At 36.5% G+C, this 19,309-nt stretch overlaps 1 pseudogene; it reads right to left on the bottom strand.

The window, feature by feature from the left end:
- Positions 1-5,259: 5,259 nt before the first annotated feature.
- Positions 5,260-17,335, bottom strand: LOC118994094 (monocyte to macrophage differentiation factor-like; annotated as a pseudogene).
- Positions 17,336-19,309: the final 1,974 nt, after the last annotated feature.

Here is a 19,309-nt window from a genome sequence, read left to right as displayed (position 1 = left end):
ATGCACATGCTTGGATAATGGTGACTTCAGTGTATTAGTCAGTGGGGGTGGCAAATGCCATTGAATAAGCATGTGTACTGTGTGGCTGTCACATTCAAAGTGACTGAGAAGAGCAACGAATCTGCAGCAAATCTTATCTTAAGTTTGAACAGTAACCTGCGGAAACTGTTCAGATGATTCAGAAGGCCACAGCTATGGGCAACTGGTGATTGGCTGCTTTATCACTACAATGGACCCACTCGTGCATCTCATGTCCTGCAGAGACTTTTGGACTCATGCATCAAATGCCCCAGGTGACTCAGCCCTGCTACAGTCCAGAGATGTCACCCTGTGACTTCTGGCATTTCCCAAAACTAAAATCATCTTTGAAAACAAAGAGATTTCCAATTTGATGAAATTCAGTAAAATTTGAGAGGGCCTCGAATGGAGATTAGAAGTGTGTGAGGTCTCCAGGTGCCTACTTTGGGGCCTGAGGTGTCATTGTCTTATGTACAATATTTCTTATAAATATCTCTATTTTTCACATTATATGACTAGATACATTCCAGAAAAACCTTGTATATTGTGAAATAATTACTGCAGTAAAGGGGTAGTTAACAATCTGTGACATCTCATGTAACATATTTTAACTTCACTTCAGAAATATTTTTATAATTGTAATCATAATAGTTCCTGATGTGTTGAAACACCTATAGGCATATAGAAAGAAGTAATTATCTCAATTTTCACAAAATCAAACCCCTTCTTGCCCCATAAAGAATTTAAATAATTTATATCCATATACATCCACATATACACCCCCTTGTGGATACTCTTCTATATGTTTAGGTTTCTGTGTGTATTTTTGTTCATAAGGTTTAAAAACATAAGTAAAATTACATATGCTGTTAGGTAACTTTTTTTAAACAAAATTTCTTATGACTATCTTTCATGTTCATATATACATGTGTATATGAACATTTCCCTCATTTTAACCATTGTATAACATTCTATATCAAAATTATAACATATTTCTTCTATTTTTTGTATTACAAACAATGTTGGAACTAATAGCATTAAACATATATTCAGGTTTGTTTACAGGATAGATCTGTAGATGGATACTGTCTTGAATCAAAGGCACATGCATTTAAATTTTAACAGGTGCACCCAATATGACTGCACGTCTTTGGCTAGATGTGCACATCACTTGTGTATCAGCAGCACTCGATAGAGCCAGTTTCCAGAACAATAGGCAGACTCAGGGAGGATCAACTAATCGGCTTCTAAGTTTTGCCAATAGGATAAAAGCAAAATTATTATCTGAACAATAATAACTAGTATTTTAAATACTCTGGTATTAATGATGTAAATTTCAATGCAGGAGATTTCGATTTCGATCTTTAGGAGAACAATACTTAAAAATAAGTTTGGGAAACACTGTGGTAACACAATTCAGGCAAAAATCTATGGGTATTTATTTTGAAAAATATTACACCTTTTTACACACATTGACATTATTCCTTCTATGATTTCATTCAAAATTTACTCAGTAACTCTTTAATGTAGTGCTTGTAGGTGTGTCTTTGGTTTGAAGTTTTGCTGTATTAAAGATTGCTTCAAAAAGTGTCCTACAGCTTGAAAACACATGGGCAATCAAACAAATTCTCATAATAATCTTTACTAAAGGTAATGAGAACTGTTTCTCCTTTTAGGACAATTCTATGAAATAGAAATTACAAAATATATTTTTTCTGCCACCATAAATATTAAATTAAAATATTTGTTAATTTGTCTTTTTGGTTTGTTTATTTTATTCTAATTTAATATTATGTAAAACATAATTCTATTCTTCCTTAAACACTCTTGCTTTTCAATAAACATTACTGTTTTCTCCCTTCAAGAGTCCATTCTGTTCTCCTAGCCTTCAGCCTGATTCATGACAATTACTGGTGCTAAACTCCTGCTCCACGTGTGCTTAATGCTCCACAACTGTGCTGAGCTTGAGCTATAGAAATAATTCTTTTTCATTTTCCCAAATGCAAACTGCCTTACATGGTTCAATATGCTTTTTTTCCAAACTATTTAATCCTGCGTAAAGATTTCAATTCTTTCATGGACATGTTAGTTATAGAATCATGATGGAAAATCGGGACGCTGGTCTGCACTTTGTCACTGTGATTTGTAATGAACCACTTAAATCTTCATGAGTCTCAATCATCTAAAAAATGAAACAAATATTAGTCATTACTCTGTTCAGTATCTTGGGAAACTCTTTTTAGGACAAATATATAAATTAATATATTTTGAAATAATTTTAAGTATCAAATTTCCAAAATATCATCCTACCAGTTGTTCTATCCACACTATAAGAAGCAGTGATTAATCATGGTAATTTGCTCTTTTTTCCTAATTCATAGGATCAGCATTTCACCATCAAGTTGTCTAAAATCACACAGTTCAAATTTTCAATGTATAATATTTTTAATATAAATAGTACTATTTTAACTTTCTATCCTTATGATCAGGGAAACTGTCACATTTGATTCTTAGAAACTAGACTTAGAAGGTATTTAGTAAATAGTTGCCAGCTCTAACAGCAATATTTAGTGGAGTGGAAATCACTCCACTTCAGTTTTACAATATTTTGGAAATACATGTGACATACTATATAAAACACTGACAGTACTCTTCAAGATTATGGTTCTAGAAATTTAACATTGATGTAGTATTATTGGGCTATCCTGATACTGGAATTTTGATGTTAAAAGTTGAATAATTATTTGATACCTTCAAAAATTGACCTTTTTACCCCAAACCAGCACTATGATTTATACATCCTTTAAATACAGGTCATTAGGTTTGCAATTTACAATTAAGAAGTATAATTTTGCACTATTTAAAATGGTTTACATGGAACATTGATAAAGTGCTCAAAAAGTCAGTGTGCTTATGACATCTTGCAGCTATTAACTCAATAATAATAACCTGAATTCCATCCCATCTTGTGGTAGGAATCACTGGTTAGTCATTGGTCTACCAAATGGTAATCAGGTAAACTGGCTATTTTAGAAAAAGTAGAAAAAAATATTTAAATAATTATAATAATAGATTTTTAAAAAATTTGTTGTAAAGATAATTGGTATTTTCTTTTTTTCAGGTAACAATTTTATTCTAGTCTACAGCACAAAATTTTACATACATTTTAGTGGCTTTGGTGTTATTACTTTTGATTAGACTTCAGATAAATCTACAAAAGTTAGTATATTAAGATGAAAAAAGCCCTGGCTAGTATATTGAACCCTGGCTTGCGAACCAAAGTGTCTGTTGATGGTGTGATTCCCAGTCAGGGCACACCATGGGTTGCAGGCCCAGTCCCCAGTATCGGGCACAAGAGAGGCAACCACATATTGGTGTTTCTTTCCCTCTATCCCTCCCTTAGCCTCTCTCTAAAAATAAATTAATTAAATCTTCAAAAAATACACACAATAAAACAACAGGCATCTAGATGTTGAGAATCATGCAGGTAGATGTGGTCTGCTCAGTGGTATGACAGAATATTTCACCTATTTAAGAATTCATGAGTGAATATTAATTCACCTGTTCCTCATTCCCACATAATTCACCCAAATCAGAGCATTCTAAACACACACACACACAAATAACCCCCCTTTTAAAAGGTTTCAATACAAAAATGTAATGAATAAGCCTAAATGTATCATCAAACAACAATTCCATCAATCAAACCCATTGCTAGAAAACAGTCAATGTTGGCATCTGATCTAAAGGCAAGGTTGTCTCATTCAATAGGACACCACCAGGAGATGAATCAACAGGAGAACTAAAATGTTCGTCTTAAAATAAGACACTGAGGGAAACCCAAAACTAATTTATTAAATACCACTTTCCTGAGATGGGATATAACCCATGGACAATAGACATGTGAGTGTCTATCTGTCAAATAATGCTTTAAATGTGCATTTGTATCTAAAAGAAAGTATATTGGGAGATGCAGAAGTAAGAGAGGTATGTGAATTTATGCATCTAATTCCACTGTTTAAAAGTGAATTGAAAATTGATAGTACAGAACTAAGTGACAGTGACTTAACCTCTGGGCACCGAAAAGGCAGCCCCACTATTCACTGTGATTAATAATGCTCTTCAGGAGTTTGCACCCGGTGGCCACCCAACGATACCAGAATAGAGACTGAGCACTCATCCGCTGTTGAAAAAGACCTTAAAAATGGCAAAGGTGCACACAAAAAGTTGAATTTTCTGAAAAAATTGATGGTATCAACATACTTTTCCATCATTAGTAAATCAAACAAGGTCAAGCATAGAGCCCAAAGCAGCACAACATTCAGAGTCAGAGGTTGGCAGAAAAAAGTCTGGAAAGCTGCTGCTTTAAAAAACCCCCAGCAGTATCCCCAGGGCTAATAAAACTTATCAGAAGAGGCACAACATTTGTAGAATGTCGACAGCTTGCTGCAAAAATTCACATGGATGAGGCACCATGGAATGTATGTCAATGGAGTGCTTTAAAAATTACAAAAAAAACCCCTAAAGTTAGTATTTAAAAACTAATCATGTTATGCCAAGATGAACTATGGTAAAAATAGTGTAAATCTTGTCCATTATTCTTCGCATGGCTGATGGGAAAGTGACAGAAACAATTTTCTCTTAAAAAGGACGCTTTGCTATTGTACTGACTTTGACAGCCTGAGCTAGTAATTTATAAAAATCATATAGTAAAATATGTAAAATTAAAATATGGAATTCTGGTTTGTAAACATCAGTTGGCCAAGTCTATCCAGAGTCCTGCATGACAGTGGAATGGAATGAATAATTAGTTCACTAACTTATTTTTTGTTTTGGAAATTCTAGAACACAAACTTTTTAAAAAATATATTTTATTTTATTTTTTTATTTTTAGAGAGAGGGGAAGGGAAGGAGAAAGAGAGGGAGAGAAACATCAGTGTGTGGTTGTCTCTCACATGGCCCCCACTGGGGACCTGGCCCACAACCCAGGCCTGTGCCCTGACTGGGAATCGAACCTCGACCCTTTGGTTCACAGCCTGTGCTCAATCCACTGAGCTACAACAGCCACGGCTCTAGAACACAAACTTTATACTTTCACAGTTACTATATTTAAACTATATAAAGAGAGTCAGTATAGTTGTCGTCTTCTTCTTTTTTCCTCCTGTTCAATATTCAGCTCTTACTCCACTCCCAAGTGCCATAATTGAAATAATACTGGTTTGGAGACCTAGTACAGATTGGTCATAAATGTCACATAAAGTCTGCAGGACTCAGTAAAGATATTTCCAAATGGCATGGTAATGCACTGCAGCTGCCGTGGTCACAAACAGGTGCCAGATGGTGTGGGCAAATACAATGATGCCATAGGCTCTTGAAGAGCACGACTCATAGGCAATAAATTAACCCCCTACAAGCAAGTTCCTGAAGTCCATTAGTGTATTCACTGTGTCACCACCATGGCTGGAAAGAAACCCATTGTGAGATTAAAAAAAAGCTCAACCACCTTATACTTTTCATGGTAGAGAAAAACATAAATGGTTTCCCTGCTGGTATGAGCCAGAAAAACCAACACACATGAGATGCCAGGGGTCCAAGTTCACAAAGATTTACTCATAATGCATGACGTGGCAATGAAGAAATCAATAACTATTCTATTGCATGTGTGGAAACAATGCTCCTTTGTCCTTAAGTGCTTCTTTTTCCATGGTACAAGGTGAAATGCTGTGGAAACAATGCAGAGGGCACAGAGACCCATTCCATAAAGACATGCTGTTACTTTCCCCTAGCAGTCATCAGGTGATAGAGAGGGCTCTGCCCATTGCAGCCTAAATGATGAGGAATGCATGTGTACAACATGCAGCATGTTCATAACAAGTTAGTTTGTAGCAGCCTTTGGCTGAGCCTCGTGGTTCATGAACCTGGAACTGATTTTTGAACTGAATTTATCTTCCTCATCTCTTCACATGCAAGGAGGTCCATCTTATCAATGCTGGTGGCCGGGCATGTGGCCCTCATAGATTTGTACTACTCCAGAGGGGCTTTGGGCTGGGCTTCTCCCGAGGCTGCCTGAGTGGGCCAGGCCACAGGCTGGGACAGGGTTGGTGCCAGATCAGGTAACTTGGGGAGGAGAGAGGATGCTTCAAGGGCCCTAGTGCCTGTTATCTCCTACTTCCACCTCCAGGGTTAGTGATGGGTATATTCTTAAAGGTTGATAAAAGACTGTGTATGTCAATATTAACAGAATGTGGTTCATTTCAGCTAAGCCATTTCTACATTAAAATTGCACATATTAAATATGTCTGATAAGTTTTATTTTTTTCTAGTTTTCTATAATGTTGCTTTACTTCCTCAACTTATGGAAATGGATCAGTGGTTTGAAATTTGCCCACAGAAGCATGAAAATATGTATGCAAATAACAAAATAAATAGAACAATTTATAAATGCAAATTATAAACGATCTTTCTGTGAATTTGTACTTACTGAGACAAAAATTCTATATAATTTTATCACCCCAATAAAATATGAGAAAAAGTAAAGTTGTTACTAGAAAATATGATAAAATGTTATGTATTTATATTCTGCTTGCTAATTGATTATCTACTAAGAAACTATGCCATGTGTACTCATAAGACCAGCAAAGATTTTTACATAACTTTCAAAGAAAATAAATTGAATTTACTGGTAAAAAATTAACTTTAAAATTATATTTTCCAATATAAAATTAATGTTATATTTTAATGTTGAGACAAGTTTAAAGCTACTATAGCATCTTTTGCATTATAGCAATTCCCACTCTTATTGAAGTTTCCAAACCATAATGGTGCTGACAGTCATATACATGGAGGATAGTAAAACATTACCATAGTACGTTATATAATAAACAAAGTACATATCAAAAGTCATAAAGTTACTACCGCACACATTTACTAAGGTATATGTCACATTTCAGTTTATAAGAACATGAGTGTATGTGCCACATATGTGCCTTGATATATGAACAAATCAGTTATTGTGATTTTTTTCCAAACCTGAGAATATAATGAACAACTCTTGATTATATTAATTACAATATTATTTATTTTGGGTACACTGTTGGTTTGTTGATTATATTTTGTACATTTCTGTTAACGGATTTGAAAATGTCATGCCTAGTCAAAATGTGTTAGTTCTTATAATATTTTTGACCAACCTGTTTTTTTCAAAAAGAGTTCATTTTCCTACAGGAAATGAAAGCAAAGAAGATGTCCTTGCATGATGTNGCCACATATGTGCCTTGATATATGAACAAATCAGTTATTGTGATTTTTTTCCAAACCTGAGAATATAATGAACAACTCTTGATTATATTAATTACAATATTATTTATTTTGGGCACACTGTTGGTTTGTTGATTAAATTTTGTACATTTCTGTTAACGGATTTGAAAATGTCATGCCTAGTCAAAATGTGTTAGTTCTTATAATATTTTTGACCAACCTGTTTTTTTTCAAAAAGAGTTCATTTTCCTACAGGAAATGAAAGCAAAGAAGATGTCCTTGCATGATGTAGTTCCACTCAGTGTACTCCAGAAATCAGAGAGCATCGTGTAGTTACCTCATGAGGTAGCATCAAAGGTTAGTTGGTTGAAAGGCGTACTTAATTGGAGATTTGCAGATTTAATGCTCCTGGACAAAAGGTGATTATTTAGTGTCAGAAAATTTCAGGTTTTGTGAGGTTTTCATTTATTTCAGAGGCTACATTTGCATTAGCAATACTTATAAATTTATAAACCATACCTTGTTTTGAATTAATTCAACCTCCCTATAAAAAATTCCCATCTAGAATCCCCACTGTTTCTTGACTTCAAACAGGGCATCTATTTCTCACATTATAGTTTGAAAATAGCAACTGAAACCCTTCCAGCATTTCTTTCTTCTGCAAAACAGGAAACTCACAATTTATACAATTTGTGATATGTATAAGTTTCAGTTACCGAGGTTTAGATAAATAGCACTGGTCCCCAACAACAAGGTTCAATTTTCAGCTGCAGTGATGAAATAGCTATGAGAAATTGCACAAAGTGCCCACTTTGCTGGTAGCTCTGCAGTCCACATGTCATCATGTAAACCACAGATGCACACCGGGATTTGTTACCAGTCACATTGTTTATTTCAGGCTGTTGGTGATTGGTTGCTGTGCATCTGCTATCTGGTACATGCACGGACAGCAGCACATGCAGTTTTGTTGCCTTCTTGTGTCCCAGTAATAAACTGAGGTGGCATTTCACAAAAGTGAGTAATCAATAGAGGGAACTGGCCAAGGAAGATGAAAGTCAGATGAAGCAATGAAACAAAATGTCAGAATGCTGAATATAAAATTTGAATCAAATGTAAATGGAGTTGTGGAAGAAATCAATGACCATGCAAATGTTGACACTACATTTCAGAGACTAAATTTGTAGCCAGAGAAATTTAATGAAGGCAAAGTTATTGATGTAACTGGAAAAAGTGGTTGTGGAAAAAAAGGATGAAGATTTCACCAGAGGCAAAAACTTCACATTAAAGGAAGCCCTGTAGACAGTTCACAACACTGAAGGTGCAAAGGATAAATGTTGAAAGATATACCAAAATTGTATTTGATGAGAAGGCAAACATTTTTCAAATTTTATGTACTACTCATCTTTCTTAAAGATTTTCTTTATTAATTTTTAGAGAAAGGAAGGGAGAAAAAGAGGGAGAGAACATTAATGTGTGGTTGCCTCTCGTGCACACCCAAATGGGGACCTGGCCCACAATCCAGGCATGCGCCCTGACTGGGGTTTGGACCAGTGACCCTGTGATTTGCAGGCTGGCACTCAACCCACTGAGCCACACTAGCCTGAGCTACTCTTTTTTTTTAACACAGAAATATGACACTTTAATTTCAATGTCGATAATGATTTAGTATTCTGAATAAATATTCATTTGGGTGCGTTGTTTTTACATTCTTCAATAATTAAGAACTAACAGGCCTCCCTGGCATAGCTCGGTGGATTGAGCACAGGCCTATGAACCAAAATATCAGGCTTCAATTCCCAGTCAGGGCACGGAACATGCCTGGGTTGTGGGCCAGTTCCCGGCGGGGGGATACGTGGGAGGCAACCATACATTGATGTTTCTCTCCCTCTCTCTTTCCCTTCCCCTCTAAAGATAAATAAATAAAAATCTTTGAAAAAAAGATCTACAAAAAGAAGAACTAACAGCATAAGGATTAATGTTGGACAAAATTTCTTATTTTATCACATTTTATTTTATTATTATTGAACATGTTGGGGTGACAATAGTTAATAAAATTATACAATTCTGTAACACACCATCTGTGTATTGTACTGTGTGTTCACCACCAAAAGTTAGGTCTCCTGTCACCATTTACCAGTTCTGCCTTTCCCCAAACTTTTCCTCTGGCAATCACTACACTGTTGTCTATGTCTTTGAGTTTTTATTGTCTTTGCTTAAGCTCTTTATCCTTTTTACCTAGCCCCACAATACCCTTTCCTCTGACAACTGTGGGTCTGTTCTCTGTTCAAGAGGTATATAGGAGTCCATTTCTATTTTGTTTGTTGGCTTATTTTGTTCATTAAATCCCACATGTAAGTGCAATCATATGCTATTCGTCACTCTCTGAATGGCTTGTTTCACTTAGCATAATACTCTCTAGGTCCATTCATGTCATCACAAAAGGTACGATTCCCTTCATTTTTATGGTCAAGTATTCTATTGTGTGAATACATCACAGCGTGGTTTATGAGATTAAGCATAAAGTTAGATTTTTTATATGAGATTTTTCTAGTTTCTTGAGATAGGCCAGTATTGCTCTGCATTTCTTTCTTAGGACTGGTCTTACTGTGTCCCTTCAATTTTGGGCTGTTGTGTTCTCATTTTCATTTATTTTAAGGCATCTTTTTATTTCTTCTTTGATCTCATTGTTAACCAATTCATTGTTTAGTCATATGTTATTTAGCATCCATGTCTTTGTGTGTTTTTCAGTTGTTTTCTTATGATCATTTTCTAGTTTCATGCCATTATAGTCAGAAAAGATGTTTTGATAAAAGAAAAGATGTTTGATATGCTTTCCATCTTCTTAAATTCACTGAGACTTATTTTGTGTCCTAGCATGTGTTATATCCTAGAAAATGTTCCATGTGCATTTAAAAAGAATGTATATTTTGCTTCTCTGGGATAAAATGCTCTGAAAATTTCAATTAAATTCATCTGTCCTAATGTGTCATTTAAGGCTGCTGTTTTCTTGGTGATTTTTTATCTGGAAGATCTATCCATTGAAGTCAATGGGGTGTTAAAGTCACCTACTATGACTGTATTTCTGTTGATCTCCTCTTTATGTCCATCAGGATTTGCTTTACATATTTAGGTGCTCCTCTGTTGTGTGAGTCAATATTTATTAGGGTCATATAATACCTTTCAAGAGCTCTAAAGTGATCCATACTTCATGGTTATCTCTGTTAGGTCTGGGTTTGTGGGGAAAGGACCAAGTTGTGCACCAGGGCCACCAGCACTGAACTTGGGGTCAGGTCATCAAAAAGCCCAAGGCATCACAACATCTGCTTTGCCTCCACCTGTATCCACCTGTTGGCTGCCTGTTAGGCTCAGTCACTAAAAGAATCTCTGGTGGTTCTCAAGTTGCATAAGGAAGGTTCTCCGTGAGTTACCAGGTAGGGGCAAGTTGTTTACCAGATTGATACAGGTTCAAACTTGGTGCCCTTGCTGGGTCTGAGGCTGCTCAGACACTCAGACTTGTGTCCCAGAGTGTACTAAGTCCGGTTACCCTTTGCCAGGTGCCTACTGAACTTTGTGGTGGGAATGAGTCAAGGGGAGGCCCTCAGAATGCATCAGGCCCAAACAGACAAAGATTAGGCCAGTGGAAAGCTTTTCACTGGCTAGAAATACAAGGTAAAAATGGCCTCAGTGCTAGAGCACACACACAACATGGTCTGTTCCAGACTCTTCTGAGAGCCTGAGCTCAGCAAGGTAGGGTCACCAGGAGCTTAGTGGGTGGGGCTAGTAAATCTTCCATGACAGGGAGGTGCTAGTCAGGTTTAGGTTAATTGAGGGAGTGACCTCTGCCCAGAACCACGTAACTCAGTTTGTCTCAGACTCTGTCCAGACCTCCTAGGGAGCCACTGCTCAACAGGGTGGGGTCAGCAGGGTGGGGTCACTAGGATTTGGAATTGTGGGGCCACCAGACCCAGGAGGAAGGGACTAATGCATCTCCCATGAGGAGGAGGTGCTAGCCGGGTTCACCCAAACTGGAGGGAATGGTCCCTGCCCCAAAACCACATAACTCAGTCACTGACATTCCTTTAGTCTGCACAGAGTTCTACACCCAGACCAGGCAGCTAACTCCTCAGCAGGTCACCAGCTCTGCAGGGTGGGGGGACAGGGAATCCAGAAGTTGGGGCTATTGTACCCTCCTAGGTTGATATCCTGAGGACGGGAAAAATCCACCCCCCAAAGATGGTGTCTTCAGTGTGGGAGAGGCACTCAGCACAGGGGTCCTGGCTGATGTCCTTTCTGCTGCTCTCTCTCTGGAGCTGCAGAACCCAGCTCCTCCTCACATGACTTTAGTATGTTCCACCCTCCCTCTGCCATAAGCTCAGAGTGAGCGGCTGCAAACAGGATTTTCTGTATTGGCTTCTTACAAGGGTGGCTATGTCTCCAGCCAACTTCCATCTCTTCTTTTTTTTTAAAGATTTTATTTATGTATCTTTAGAGGGGAAGGGAAAAAGAGAGGGAGAGGCATATCAATGTATGGTTGCCCCTCCTGCGTCCCCTGCTGGGAACTGGCCTGCAACCCAGGCATGTGCCCTGACGGGGAATCAAACCCTGATCCTTTGATTCACATGCCCGCACTCAATCTACTGAGCTACATGAGCCAGGGCCAACTTCCATCTCTTCTGGTTGGACAGAATTTCTTCAGGCTTTCACAGTCAGACCTTATATGGGCACCTCATCCGGGCTCTGGCGCTGTGTGCTGGGAAGGCTGGTGTGGAGCTGAGGCCCCACGCTCTTCAGGGAGAAAATTTGCAGCTCAGATATCCATTCAAATTTTTAATCACCACACTGCAGATGTGAGGCTTGCCTGTTTTTATTTCTGTCTCCATCCCTGCTATTTATCTCAATGTGGCTTCTTCTGTAAATCTGTGGTTATAAGACTTCTTTCATGCTAGTCTTCAGTTGGTTATGCGGGTTGTTGGTTTTACATTTTAGTTGTAATTCCAGTTTGGTTCTGAGAGGAGGTGAGTGTAACTTCCACCTACCCCACCACCATCTTGGGTTCGTCTAGCACTTTTAAAACTCAAGAGACAACCATAAATTTTCCTAGTGTTTATTAAGATTGCATTGTACAGTTTGAGATTGCAGGGTAGTTTTTCCAGTATCACACTGCAGTACAAATCAGAGGCTTGCCACATAATGCACACTTAGAATATTGTCCTTGTGACCCCAAATACAGTACTTCAGCATATCTTGTGGCCTCAATCTTCAAATACATCCAGAATCTCACCACTCTGGACCATGTGTCCCTTTTATTAATAGTGGTGGTAATGAATCATTATGTCTTGATTTTTTTATTGTAAAACTCTTGTAACTTATATTTCTATTAGACTGTTTACATCAGAGCAGCCAGATTGGTTTTGTTAAAACTGAAAGCCAACTATGTTATTCTCCTATTTGTAAACCTTGTATCACTCCAATCGACCTCACAACAGTCGAAGTTTTGAAAATTGCCTCCGAAAGTACACAAACTGCTGTCATAGGCTCTTATCTCAAGGGTCTCATCTACATTCTCCATCAGTGACTTCCTCCTCAATGTCCTTGTTCTCTTTTCTCAGTGATTGCTAACAGATCGTGGCCTTATAAGATTTTTAATTGTTGGTGCTCCTCCCTGTCTGGCAAGCAGTTCAAGTATCCAAACATAACTTCCTCCTGATCTATCATTGCCATCAGTTTTTTACTTAAATGTCACCAGTTTTGCAAGGTATTCCCTGACCACCTTTTACACCATCACCTTTCTCCTAACATACAGCATTCCTCACCGTTGCTTTCTTTTTCTGCAATGCACTTAGCTTTCCAATGTGCAAAGAATCTGAACTTTACACACCCAAATCAGGTATCAGATTATCTGTTGTGTTATATTGCCTTTTGCTATGTTATATCACCCTATTTTATTTTTCTTTCATCAGAATGAAAGGACCATAGACATAGATCCCAGTGAAACTTTATTTGTTGAATACATGAATAAAAAGAATAGAAAATGGATAATTTCAGTGATTTCTAACAGGATGTTGTTTACAAACTGATCATTCTGATCTTCTACCGTGAAGGTATTCTAAGATGTGGCTCGTAAAACATGACAGTTCACGTGGGTGTCTCCAGCTATGGTCAGAGCCATGTGCTTGCTTTGTTCCCAGTATCCACTACCTACTTCTTGTTATTCATTTACGTAGCCAAAGATTGGACCTAGTTTTTGTTTCTTCTCTTAATACTATGTTGCATCTTTAGATCACAGTGAGCTTGCTGTTGACTCACTCCCAAGGATTCTCTGTGTGTGTGCATGTATTTTAAATGAAGCATTTGTTAAGGACGTAAAATCAAAGCTTGAAATAACTCCTTCTGTAAAGGAAAACTGAACTAACCAGGAATGCTCAAAAACACTTAGGTGACTCTTTTGTACCAGGTCGTACAGGTGTACTGGAAAATTTTCCAGTATTCTAACATTAGTTCTATCCTCCAAAACCTAAAACACTAACTTTGGATTTCTTTAATTTATAGAAATATACACACAGTTATATACATGCAAATATGTGTGTGCATATGTACACATGTAAAATAAGGTAAAAGGAGTAATAAAAGTTTTTGAATTATTTGCATGAAGGTTAATTCTTTTTCAGAAGGAAGCTGTGCTGGTAGTAACTAGAACAATTTGTGGTAATCATTGACATTTTACTATGAATTGGAATCTCGTGTAGAATGGAGGGGCTAATCATTTACCAGGGTAGTATGGGACAAGAAGCCCGGGAATAAGCATGTCAGGAACAGTGGGAGTTTCCGGAGGGAGCCATAATGGACATCAGTTCCTCTTGACACTTAGTAGGTGTGGAATCAAGGGAACTGTTCCATTATTATCAGGGTCTGTGCTAATTTTATCTTTCTGTAGNATTTTAAATGAAGCATTTGTTAAGGACGTAAAATCAAAGCTTGAAATAACTCCTTCTGTAAAGGAAAACTGAACTAACCAGGAATGCTCAAAAACACTTAGGTGACTCTTTTGTACCAGGTCGTACAGGTGTACTGGAAAATTTTCCAGTATTCTAACGTTAGTTCTATCCTCCAAAACCTAAAACACTAACTTTGGATTTCTTTAATTTATAGAAATATACACACAGTTATATACATGCAAATATGTGTGTGCATATGTACACATGTAAAATAAGGTAAAAGGAGTAATAAAAGTTTTTGAATTATTTGGATGAAGGTTAATTCTTTTTCAGAAGGAAGCTGTGCTGGTAGTAACTAGAACAATTTGTGGTAATCGTTGACATTTTACTATGAATTGGAATCTCGTGTAGAATGGAGGGGCTAATCATTTACCAGGGTAGTATGGGACAAGAAGCCCGGGAATAAGCATGCCAGGAACAGTGGGAGTTCCCGGAGGGAGCCATAACGGACATCAGTTCCTCTTGACACTTAGTAGGTGTGGAATCAAGGGAACTGTTCCATTATTACCAGGTTCTGTGCTAATTTTATCTTTCTGTAGAGAAATTCACCAATGAGGTGTACTTTAAAGTTAAGCTGGTCTAGTTTGAAAAGAAAGTGGTAAGATTTAAAAACTACCTACATTATTTAAAAAAAATGAAGATGCCCTCAATAAGATGGAATAATTTTAAAATATTTCAAATGCAATGATAAGTGCAGCACACCTTGTTGTAATCCAAGAATTTTAATACATAAGAAAAATAGCAAGAAAAATATTTCACTGAGGCCAAAAAACAAGCACATTTTAAGAAATAGTAAATTTAGATTTTCTGAGAAGCAATAATTCAAGACAAAAGGAGACACAGAACATAAAACATTCAAAGAACCTGAATTGTGAAAAAAATCCTAATTTGACCAAGTAGCCAAGTCTTCCTCACTGTCTATGCTAAGAGCAAGAAGATGTTACCTGTGGGAAGTCAGGAGTAACTGGAAGGCATGCTGTCTTCCTGGGGAACTAACAAGGCCAAGTTGCGATTAAGAGTCTGAAGTGAAGAGAGGAGGGGCTGGGGGACTGGGTGAAAAAGATGAGAAGATTAGGTACAGACTGTTAATTAAAAAACAGTCATCAGGATGTAAAATACAGTACAGAAAACATTATCAATAATATTTTAATAACTATGCATGGTGTCAGGTACTAGAAATATCTGTAACATATGCAGATATGTTACAGAGGGAACACTGTAAAATATGCGAGATAGGGAAAAATAGATTTACAGTTTTGAGGAGGTGAAACAGAGTTTATTCTTGTGTTATTATTTATTAATTATTAAAATTATTATAACTGATGTCACCTATGTTTGCCCCACCCTATATGATTGTCCAATCAATATACATCCTAATATAGCTGACATTTTTTATAAATTATGGGATGAAGAATTACACCTCATGAAATCTGTAATATAATTTTATTAAAAAATTTTTCTGGTTGCATAAAGACACTTGAGAATTTACCTATATCTATATGTGTGTGTATGTGTGTGTATATACAGTGTTTATATATATATATATACACACATATATATATAAACACTATATATAATATAGTAAACTCTGTTTACTTTATTATAAAGTAAAAAAAATTATATTACACACACACACATATATATATAAACACTATATACACACACATATACAGTGTTTATATATATAATTTTCTCTTTTAACTAGGTAAAGGCACACTGAGCCTATTAAAACCTAACTGGCAAGGTGAGGTTTTAAAAGTAGTTTGAGTTTTTGCCCTGGCTGGTGTAGCTCAGTGGATTGAGCATGGGCCTGTGTACCAAAGGGCCACAGGTTCCATTCCCAGTCAAGGCACATGCCTGGATTGTGGGCCAGGTCCCCAGTAGGGAGTGCATGAGAAGCAACCACACACTTATGTTTCTGTCCCTCTCTTTCTCCTTCCCTTCTCTCTCTAAAAATACATAAATAAAAACTTTTTTAAAAAGTGGTTTGATTTTTATAAAAACAAAATTAGATTCTAAGAGGTATTCTGGGGAAAAGATTGCAAATATGCCTAGTGTTTGCCCATGTGCATCTGAGTGTGTAGGTCAATGCTAACAAAAATTCTCCTTTTCTCTACTAATAGATAGTGTAACTAATAGTGTAACCAATAAATAACTTTCTCAGAAAACTTCCAGCTAATTATTTCAGGGATATCTAGAAAATGTCTTATAATTACTGGCTATTTAACTAAAATGCGGTATCTATTATTTTCCTTCTATCTCTTTGTTTCACTATCTAATCCAGAAGACTTAAATGCATACAAACACAGATTACTGTACCATGTTTATGCAATTATCTATGGTTTGGTTTCCCTTCCAAAAGTTCACTCTATTGACCTTCCAGCAACACTACCACTCTGTGAGAATGTTTTAATTCTGCCAATTAATACCACTTATGTAGCTAATCGGTTGACATTGTCACCTAGGTCATATGGTAGTTCCCTTATATTCACAGGTTGTATGTCCCAAGAGCCACAGCGGATGCCTGAAACCATAGATGGTACCAATCTTTATGTACAGCAAGTTTTTCTTATATGTGCATAAGTTTAATTAATAAGTTAGGCATAGTAAGAGATTAACAACAATAAATAGTAATTAAGCTAAACAATTATAATGCTATACTGCATTAAAAATTCTGTGAATGAGGTCTTTATATCAAAATATCTTATCGTATTGTACTCACCTTTCTTTTTCTTGTGATGATGTGAGATGATAAAGTGTCTATGTGGCAAAATGAAGTGAGATGAATGACATAAGCACAGTGATGTAGTGTTAGGCTACTATTGAGCTTCTGAGGATGAGTCAGGAGGAGAATTCACTGCTTTGGGAGATTCTGGATCACTGAGTCACAGTGAATGTCAGGAGCAGATAATGTTTCTGGTTAGGAATCCTCCATATCTGAAGGGTTTTTTTTGCTGGAAACTTTTGAAAGATCATTGTAATTGGAAGTTCTTGTCTCATTCTCTTTCTTTTTAACTCACAAAAGATTTTGCTTCAAAGCTTGTGATGCAAACTTCAGTGATCATGTCGATGCATTTAGTGCTGTGTTCCATCTAAAAATTATATTTTTGTATTTCTAGTTTAAACCTATTTTTCAATCTGTATAACCACCCTGTACCTGTAGTAAATGGCTAGGTGTCAGTCATTTCTGGGAGAGAGGGGCGCAGAGGACCCCTGGCTGGAGTCTTCACATGCTTTCTGACACAATATGATGCTGTGAATTAGAAAATGTTTTATTTATATGTCTTTCACCCACACATCAAATGCCTCTTCTATTTTAACTAAGCAGTTACTACACACAGTGTCCATAATTTTTGTACTTTGAGGTTAGACAGCAAAACTAACACAAATTTATCTATTTTTCTTCACAATTTTAAAGATAAAAGTTTGGTTCTTGCTGTAGATCTTAGCAACCTCAACATATTCTTTTTTTCCTGGTTCCTTTTTAAGTACAGAGCTTTTCTTTTTTTCTTAAAGGAAGAACTTTATGGTTTCTTTTTGGCATATTTAAATTGTCAGACTCACTACTCTTGCACTTTGGGGCCATTATTAAATAAAATAAGGGTTACTTGAGGACAAGCAAAGTGTACTATGGGAATCAGTCTGATAACCAATAGATTCACTAAGAGACCAGTAGGTGGGTAATATATACAGTGTGAATACATCAGATGAAAGGAAGATTCAGGTACCAGGTGGGGCTCGGCAAAAAGGTGCTAGATTTTGTCATGCTACTCAGAACAGAGAGTAATTTAAAACTTACAAATTGTTTATTTCTGAAATTTTCCATTTAATATTTTCAGACTGTTATTGGCTATGCATAAGTCAAGCTGTGGAAAGAGAAAATATAGATTAGATGGAATATACTATTTTCTCCATAAAAGTGCATATGACTCGTAAGGATGGTTTAGAATCTTACAGAATTGTTGACAACCCAGTTTTTAATTTTTTTTGTAAGTCCCTTTCTTTAGTACTCAAAGAAGAGGTGACAATGGCTGAGTCTGAGGTGAGTCTAAGTCCCATCATCAGGTACTCAAAATAGTCCCTGCCTGTCATATCTCAAACATCACTATGGTGCTCATATTCTTTGCTTTTCTCTCTCTTCCCTTCATATATTGCTTTCCAAGAGGCATCTCAAGTGATGAAACAAGTATTTTCCAAACAAACACACACAGCTAGTCCTTTAGATGCCCATACATGGTGGGATCCTAGAAAAATCTCTGGTTAAGCTCAAACTTGAAATCTACATCAAAATTGCATTATTTACTTTTGAGCTCTCAAAATTGTGTCAGGCAATGTTAAACAAGCAAAAAAAAAACTTTGTTCAAGAATACTGCAAAAGGGAAGAGAAATATACTTTTGTTAAAACAAAAAAAACAGGAGGGTTTTTATATTTTGGTGTGAGCTCATGTAAAAGTAGTGGAGAACATTAAAGAGACATTTGGTCAATAGGATGAGGACGTTTCTGTTTTCTAATTTTCCTCTTTGAAGTTTGGTTTGTACCTTCCTGCAGGGACTGAAAGAATAACTACATTTCTTGATAATTGCATCTTAAACACATGTCTCCCAGTTCCCTGAAAAAGAGCTTCCTGAGTCATGAAGACCAACAAGATTTTGGAAGAAAATTTATATCTCAAAGGAGCAGAAAAATAATTTACAGTCACAAGTTCTGAGACCAAATGCCCTAAGCAAGGGGCAGACACATGGGCAGAAATAAACCTGTCTAAAGCTTAGTCATGCTGAGAGGAATATTAAAACTTTCTCAGTCATAGGTAGGGTCCTGAATCTCCAAATTTCATCGTATCACAGCAACTTAAGAAACATCTGAAGACATATTCAAAATAATAATAATGATGACAGAAAAGCTGCTTTAATGGTTTATTTCTATGTATCAAGCACTATGGCACGATCTTTATATACTTTAATTATTTAAAATAAAACATTGAGACAGTGACTATGTTAATTTTTATATTCCAATAAAGATACTGAGCTTCAATAACTTA

The sequence above is a fragment of the Sturnira hondurensis genome, unplaced genomic scaffold (genome assembly GCF_014824575.4).
Source record: "Sturnira hondurensis isolate 20B ecotype Veracruz unplaced genomic scaffold, ASM1482457v3 Scaffold0000880, whole genome shotgun sequence".
Taxonomy (NCBI): domain Eukaryota; kingdom Metazoa; phylum Chordata; class Mammalia; order Chiroptera; family Phyllostomidae; genus Sturnira; species Sturnira hondurensis.
Note: the sequence above shows the minus strand (reverse complement) of the source record. Positions and strands in the feature narration are given on the sequence as shown.